General features: G+C 56.1%; 1 protein-coding gene across 1 annotated transcript in view; it reads left to right on the top strand.

Moving 5' to 3' along the window:
- The window catches only part of LOC113206595 (homeotic protein labial-like), a 25030-nt gene that overhangs the window by 10487 nt on the left and 5817 nt on the right, over positions 1 to 8726 (top strand). The window lies entirely within an intron of this gene.

Genomic DNA, 8726 nt, shown 5'->3' with positions numbered 1-8726 from the left:
GGGGGTAAATGGACAAGCTAAAAGAAAGCACGGAATAAACATAAAAAGAGCGTGTCGCGTTGTAATATTTCATTCTTCCTTCCTGAGCGCGAGCAGCGGCCGCAAAGCAGTGAGCATTCATGGAAGTAATTAATAAAAGCCTGGGCCGTGTCGGCACCGCGTCGCGTACGTAAGACCCCCCGCAGGACTTTTCCTTTAAATTTTCTTTTTTTTTTTTGCCCCGCTATTTCTGTACAATCTTTCGCGTGGAATCTGGTCGCGCGCTGTGTCTTGGTGACACGACGCCACGCCGCGCGGACTGCCCCAACAACAGCGACAAATTGAAGGCTATGGCGCTCCTCCCCCCGACGCTGGGCCCGGCGCTGGGCCGGCCTGGGGGGCTAATGAAAGTGAAGTGAGGTGCTTACTGCTTATCCAGACATGCCAATTTGTCCATCAAGATAAGCCAGCCCGCCCGCCGGCCGCACGCAACGGGGGCGGGGGTTGGGGGCGGGGGAGGCGGCATCGACCCAGGACCGTGCGCTGCATCAGCACGTACGGGGTGCGGCTGCGACTGAGGTGCAGCCCGCGGTGCAGCTCGATCAAGCACCCGGACTGGATGTCACTCTGTCTCGCCGGCGAGCAGGAGGAACCCGGTCGGCTTTATGTCTAATTAAGCGTTTTACAGTCTGTTTTGGTTTTTTCAATTTTGCCCCTTTGGCCTCTTGCCTTTGCAACCCCATGCAACTGCCCTTTCCCCGCTCCGTTATTGCGCGGACCCAATGCTGCTTTAAAAGCCGCCCTCCTCACAGGACGACACACCAAGCTGTTCCTCCTAAGCGGAACTATCCGCGAGGGCGTCAACCCCAGGCACGCCCAGCGCCGCGGCCAAGCACGCTACTCTCCGCCACTCTCCGCCACTCTCCGCCACGTCATGACCACTGCGCGGCCTGGACAGCTATTTCCATTCCGCTCCCTGTTCCCGAGCAGCTCCCAATTACCCGCGGTGTTCCCTGTCGTCCCGTCTCTCTCTATCTCCCTCTCTCCCTCCCCACCCACTTGCTGGAGGCCCCGCCCCAGCCCCGCCTCCGCGCCGCCACGCCCTGCGCGCGCATCCCACCTAAGCCCCTCCCTCCAGCAGCGGAGCTCTTGGACTCTTCTGGTGTATGAGTATGCGTTGTCCGGTCACAGCGTACCTGCTACCACCAAAATACCTCTCATCTAAATTTAAACCTCTAAAAAATGTTCATTTTTATTTTTACTTTTTTCTGGGTGGTGGTGGTTGGTGATGTGTGTGTCAGTTCTACTCTATAAATTTTGCGTCCGGCTCAACAGATGGGCCTGGTTGGCTGGTGGATGAACCGCCCAGCTTGTTGAGCGCTTGTGGGGCGCCACGCGGCCCAATTTGCATATTCCCGCCATAAATCTTGTCGCCACCCTCCTGGACGGCGACGGGCGTGCCGCTCAGCCGAGCCCCGTTGCCAGCCGTGTCGTCGCCGGGCTGCGCGCCTGGTCGTTAGGCATACCCGCTCCGCACCGGTGTTCTCGGGGTGCCTACCCGCCAGGCGCCGAGCTACGCGCCTGGTCGTTGGGCACCCCCGTTGCGCACTGGTGTTCTCCGGGTGCCTACCCGCCAGGCGCCGAGCTACGCGCCTGGTCGTTGGGCACCCCCGTTGCGCACTGGTGTTCTCCGGGTGCCTACCCGCCAGGCGTCGAGCTACGCGCTTGGTCTTTAGGCATACCTACCTGCTGGTTCGCACCGGTTCGCACCAGTGTTCTCGATGAATGTGCCTAGATGAAAAATGTCAAGGGGAGGAGGAATAACAGCGTCTTGTATCACGCGGCGTGGCGCTTATCTCAGGACCGTTTTCGCACCCAACTGTTAGAAGGGCGGACGGAAGTTAGGCGCCCGCCTATCTTAGAAGGGATGTCCTCTCCCAAACAGATTGAGAGTGTGATCTTTCCTGAGGTGTGCGACATGTATGCTATATATTACTCGTAACACAAATGTTTAAGGTCTTTTCTTTAGACTAAGTATATGTAATTTTGCTTCAGACAAAATTGTATGAATTTTTAGATTAATTTTTTCAACAGTTCAGTTTGAACAATTAATTCTTTTCGGCCATTCTTAAAACTAGTGGCAAGAGTCTTTAGGCAACCCACGCGGCACTACCTCCCGTAACTAACATGTCACCGGGCGGCGTGTCACACGTTGAACAATGTCAGTTATTTTTTTCAGTGTCCCGATCGTTGGCGCTGATAATTGATTCGCGCAGGCTGCTGTGCGTCAGTGCAGCCAACTGTCGCCATTGCAGACGACAGGCCGCTGCTGCGCCCCGCGCCGCTCCCTCCCTTACGCCGTGCCCGCGCGTGTGATCCGCGCGTTAGCCGCCCCGCGCCACCTCACCCCGCCCGAGCCGGATTACCACTCCTAAGCAGTGGCCTACACCGTCTCCCTCATCGGTTTGTTGACAGAGGGCTGCAATCTTCCCTGACTCGGGGACGGACAGCCGGCAGCATCACACGGGACGCGCTCAATATCAGCCCCTCAGTCCAGTCTGCTGCACACCCAAACGCGATTTCAATTTTAAAAACCCTCAATATTCCCACGACCTGCTGACAAACACCTACTAATTTCCTACACATTTTCTTGCCGTCTCTCCGCTTCTGTCCCTCATATATTATGCCTTTAGGGTAACACCCAGGCCCCCACACAAACACACTTCGAACGTCCAGTCAAATGGAACGGCGAGGAGGACCCCCCCCCCCCTCTCACACACACTTACACACTCCGCCATTCATCCTCTGCCAGGGCCGCCTCCACTCCCCTCCTCCTCCTCCTCTTCCTCCTTTGGGGTCGTGGTCTGGAATTGCGCTATTGTCCGGAGCCGAGGACCCCATTGCGTCCTTTGTGCGACGGCCGCCAATGGCTGCCCGCGGCGGCCGGGCCGGCCGAGAGGCCCGGCGCGACCAGCATGGAGGCTGCAGTTGCACAACGCATGAGGCGAGCACTACAATAACAGCTTCGTTCGTCGATGCCATTATCGTGTCCGATAATTCAATCAGTCGTCACCATCTTATTGATTCGTCCGTATTTTACTAGACTGATTCCCATTACTTGGCGCTCACGAGTGTCTGCTTTACTATAGTTGATATTCTACACGGTTCACTCGCGCGTTCGTGGCAAATTTTCCTCCCTCTACTATTTTGTTTTGTATTTGTTTTGTGGCTTTAGTCACGCCGACTTTTTGTCCTTCCGTAGCTCTGGCCCTTCCTCTTTAGAAAGTCAAACCGCCCGGCAGCCCGATGAGCGTATCCTGCGCCTGCTGTAATAAAGGTGTCCCGGTTTCACATGTCGTTTCCCGAATTTTGGTTAAAATAATTTTCCCAATTCAATGGATATAATACATTGAAATAACCGTTTTGTTTTCATTCCACTCCATTTTTCTCGTCAACGGTTGGGTTATGGATATCGTATAAGGGGGGGAGAGAGAAAGTCAAAGGAATAAGGGAGAGGGATTGCGCACAGGCCAATCTCCAATCCGCCGTAACCGATCTGACACCATGTCCGGCCCGGAGCGGAGTGGGGAGAAGATGGAAGAAAAAGTATGAGAAGGGAGACGGGGAGAGTGGGGTGAGGGAGCGCGACAGAGGGAGAGGGAGAGAGGAGCTCTAAGGTTACTGCGTTAAATTGTGATAGAGCGTGGGGTGTGGATGGGGAGTTGAGGGTTACCTAACTTATATTCATAGGTCCTTCGCTTCGCATTTTCTATACGCACCCCTTTCAGCTCGCTACAATAATGCCTTACGACTAAGCGATGCGGAGTTTCAATTTTATTCATCCCCTTATTATTTGAGTGCTTTTTACTTTTTTTTTGTTTTGTTTTGCACGTCATTCACTCTGAGGGAACAATTCAGTATGGTATTAGTGCCTCGGGCTCCCCGGATAGTTCCCCCCGATGTGGTGGCGCCGCCAAGGTGTCCAGGTGTCGGCGTGTCGCGCGCGGATCTGTCAGCGGCTAGGCTCGTTCGGCTACATTCGGGACGGCGCCGATACATCAAATTTCGGTCGCCCTGCCCCCACCCCGCCTCGCCCCCCGCCAACGTCACGTCACGCCACGCCACGCCGCCCGTGGGGGTCACGCCCCCGCCAGGCCCACGGGGGCCCCCCTCGTGGGGCGTCTCTACCGTGACAGCCACCAATGGCGCCAGCAGCACACACGGGAGAGAGGGACAGCTGCCTCGGAACGCCCCTCCCCCGAGAATGGAGAGTCGTGCCGGAGAGAGGCGCCCCACTGGTGGTGGTCTTCAGCTGAAGAGTTGCAATGCGAGCACAGACACAATATAGGGAATTCGCGACGGAATTCTACTGTAACAATATAGCACGAAACCGTGTTTTCTGACAAGGAAACGTTTGCCGGTGATTCGATGGCCCTTTATAATGTCACTGACACAAATTTAATTGAAAATAATTGTCCCAATTCAGTGCCTGATTATTAACTTTATTCGCACTTATCTCGAAACCGTTTGAGGCGAAATTCGGTGGTTCGGGGCGGGGGATGAGTGCGCCCCCACCCATATGACAAATCCTTCGTCGCAGCTAGCCTCAGCCTCCACCTCCTCCTCCACCTCGACGCGGTCCGCTCCCGGCCTGTCCGCGTCTGTTCGGCCGGGGGCCGGTCGAGCTGGCATGCCCGGGACTGGAACGTGTTTATTTCTCTCTAAAAGTTTGCGAAGTGAGATGTCAGGACGGGACGGGACGGGGCGGGGCGGGGAGTGGCTGGACTGGGCGGGCGGGGTCCCTACTCACGCGGCGCTGCTCCGCGCTCCTCGGAGGCTGGTAGCGAGGCTACTGAGGACTGCCAACGGGAAGATGGATGGGCTAGAGCAGGACCAAGGGGGGTGAAAGGGGGAGGGGAGTGGTAAGGGGAGGCAAACAGAAGGTGTCAGTGGCTTTGGTTGGTTGGTTGGCTGCACTGTCATAATTAAATCGCGGATATAAATTGGTGTGGAAAAACGCTCTCCCACTGTCTTTCCTTATCCGATCTGCACACCTCCCCGCCACGCGTCGGGCTGCAGCTACGCCCCACTGGCCGCAGTCCCATCTCCCTAATTGGTCTCACGCATTGCCGGCCCCGCCTGGGCGCATGTCGGGACGCTGAAAGGGAAGGGTGTTCCTCACGCCTGGTGAGCCGCGGCGCGCCCGACGTCTTGTCGACTCCTGCCGCCTGTCCAGTCCTCCCGCCACGCCGCCCCACGCCGCGCCACACCGCACCGCGCCAGGTTTTGATGTCCTTTTCGTGACACTTGAGAAAAGTTTATTCCTCCAAGTTGCCTTTAGGGCGCTGAGCGAGTAGGCAATCTGCTACTGAAGAGCAGTACAGGGCAGGGCAGTACAGTAAATGAACAGTACGTACGGCCTACATGCTATCGATGCTATGCGACACCTCTTCATTTTCTGTCCATTCATGAAATGGCAAAAATATAGTAAACTTACTATACAGAGGGAAGGAGTGAGAGACAATGAGCGGGTAGACCTTAGACCAGTGTAAAATCATATTTGTAGATGTAAAATATATTTTGTGATTTACTGTTCACAAAATATGTTGTACTAGGTGGCTGATATAACCCGCTCTTCCGCAGTTATGCTGTACCACATTCCTACGCGCGGGCGGGTTGCCTACTCGCTCGGCCCGTAAAGGCGCCGTCGCGACATGGGCGATAGGTAAGCCCGCCCGCACTCGTGCGTGCAGTACAGCATAAGGGCGCGGGGTCAATCAGCCACCTGGTACATGTACATAATCGCACTCAGGCAGGTCTTGTAAATTTATAATTCTGAATTGTAAATGAACGTACGGCAACTTTCATGGAGAATTTTCCTGTACCCGGTACAACAATTTCTCACAGTGGGGAGGTGTGTGACAGCAGAGAGCGCTCGCGAGCCCGAGAGAGAGAGGGGAGCAAAGCAGGGGGGTGTGGTTCAGAGTATGAGCAAAGCAGGAAATTCTTGGCTTTAAGGCCGGCAGCAGCTCGGTGGAGCAGCAGCTCCTCTATGGCTGACATCCCCTGCGCTGCCCTTCGAGCGCGTACACACACACACACACACACACACACACACACGTCCTGGCGGACGCACGGGCCCGCCGATAACACTCCGCTATAGCAGCGCGTCGCGCAGCTCAGCTCTGTTCACCGGCAGCCGGCGGGGCGGCCGCGCCAGCAGCCGGGTACAGCCCATCGATCAAGCGCCGAGACACGTATACAGGGTCCCTGCAGGCAGGCTGCCAGCGCCGCCAGCCCGGCACTCCGGCCCGCCGCGGGCACGACAGCCGCAGCCAGCCGGGCTTTTTAAAGAAGAGCAGGCTGCAGCAGGAGCGTCGTGTCCAGGAGCAGAACGCGCGAGCGCGGCGCGAGCCCCAGTACTGAAGACGAGGCGGGGGCCGAACGGCTCTCCACTTCAACCCTCCAAAAAAGATCGGAAAACAAAATCAGAAAAATCCAGAAAAATACGAGAAAAATCCAGGAAAAGTAAGACAAAAATCAGGGGTTTGGGCGGGCTGGCGGCTCGTCATCACCAATGTTCCATTTTCACGCCCATACAACGATATTTTGTCTTAGAATACGGACGTCATGGTATGATGAAAGTAACCCCCGCGTGGTCACCAGCCTGTGCCCGCGACCCCACCGACCACTCTAGCGGGTGCAAGGCGGACGGGCAGGGAAAGAGTGGCAGCCGGACGCAACGGCCAGGAGCACCCGGAGGCGCTGTAGGGGGTGTTCCGTGAGGGGGTGGGTATGGTGTTCCTGGAGGCGTTCCCCCGCGTGGCGGAGAAGGGGCGTGGTGGTTGTGGTGGTTGTGGTGGTATGGTCGTGGTGGTGGTGGTTGTGGTGGCAGTGGCTAGTCCCCGGGGTGGGAGTTATTGGAGCGAATCAAAGCCGCGGGGCCCTCCCTGGTGAGCGGGGCGGGGCGAGCGGGCTCTGGTTTCCGGTCCCCCTGCGCCCCGCCTCCGCGCCACGCCGGGCCCCAAAGCCCCCAGATCTAGATTGGAATCTCTGGGCGAGGCGATTGAAAGGCTCTGAGGGGGGGGAGCCAGCCGGCCGGGGCCACTCTCCCGCCATATTGCCTTCCTGCGCCGCGCGCGGCCCAAAAAGCGCCTCGAAAATAATGAAATTATTGACCCGAATCCAGGAGGACCGCGATGGAGGTCATTATTTTGGGAGTATAAAATTGAGAGTCGCGCGCTGTGTGAGTGCCGCTGGTGGCGGGCGCGGGGCGCTTGTTCCGCTTCCTCATCCCCTCCGCGGCGCCCTCCCGCCCTTCCGCCTTACCGAGGTTCACTTCCGGTTCCTGTTTCCCCCCGCCGCCCTCTACTTATTGCGGCGGAACGATGCAAATCCCTTATCTGCGACGGCCACATGCGGAGCTGCGCGGGGCACCCCCTCGCGGGCCCCGCACCCCACACTCGGGCTGTGGAGCTCGGAGCACTAGGGGTGCGCCGGAATATACAGGATATTGGATCCATTTTCCCCATTGCTCCACACTCACGAGCGCGCGCGAGGGCTCGGCGGCAGCCCGCGCCCTTCACTTCACCCGCGGGTTGGTGGTCTCACTTCCTCCACGCCCCCCCCCCCCCCCCTCCCCCCCCCCCCCCCCCCCCCCCCCCCCCTCTCTCCCCGCCACCTTCCTGCACTACAACCACCTTCACCGCGCGCAGCCAGCACGCCAAGGTGCAGGGGGCGTCGACGATTCTCGGAACGGCGAGCGCAGCGTACAGGAAATCTAACGAAATAACGGTGGAGCGACTGACATCAGCAACGCCACACCGAAGGGAGCTGTGCCGCGGAGACCAGTCGGAAACCTGGTGCCAGGTCTACTCGTCATTTACGACACAAAATCATATCAGCCTACTGGATTTTTTTTGTTTTGAAAATGAAGTCAAATTTAAACATTTTGCATCCTGTGAAACTTCCAATGTGGCTCTTAGACAACACCTAGAAAAACGCAAAGTTGTCACAGCCATCGTATGGTCACTTTAGGGACAACCATAAAGTGATGGTTGAGATGACGTTAAAATTCTTCTGAAAACGAAAATATTGTTCCGCCAACTGTAGGATTGTTAATTTTTTAACCATATCATAGTTGTCCCTGAAGTAACCACACGATGGTTGATACGACTTTCCATTTTTCTGGGTGAAGTAGCTGACGTCTTTTCAGTTTATTCCATTTCCAGAGGGCAATAACTCCCTTTGGATGTGTACACATGATTCCCAAAATACTTGCTTCCCAGTGATTCCTGTCCGTTAACATTTAGTCCTTAGGTTTTCTATTTGGTAGTAAACGCTAATTTCGACTAATTTGTACCAGTCCCACTAGTTTCCCGCTTAGTTTCTGCGATTTCTGTTGATTTTCATCAATTTTTATCCTGTTTATTCGCCGGCGGTGTACACACACATGATTCCCGAAATTGTTGCCCCCTCGTTCCATTTCTATCTCGGACTTTTCACTTCAACTTATCAAGGGTTACGGCTACGGCGGATAAAACTGGTGCCCCGCATGGGGTAGCAGAGTTGTCCTTACAAGGGTGCTAATTGCCTGCACTCACACACACCGCGCGCGCGCGCGCACTGGCGCACTGCTCTCACACATCACGGAGAAAAATAATTAGTTTATCCAACTCATACGTAGGTTGATATAGGAATCACTAACGCTGTTGGGTTGTGAGAACGAACTAATTCGTTGTCTCATC

This window comes from Frankliniella occidentalis, unplaced genomic scaffold (assembly GCF_000697945.3).
Source record: "Frankliniella occidentalis isolate FOCC.00 unplaced genomic scaffold, Focc_3.1 Scaffold124, whole genome shotgun sequence".
Taxonomy (NCBI): Eukaryota; Metazoa; Arthropoda; class Insecta; order Thysanoptera; family Thripidae; genus Frankliniella; species Frankliniella occidentalis.
This window is presented reverse-complemented; position numbering and strand designations above follow the sequence as displayed.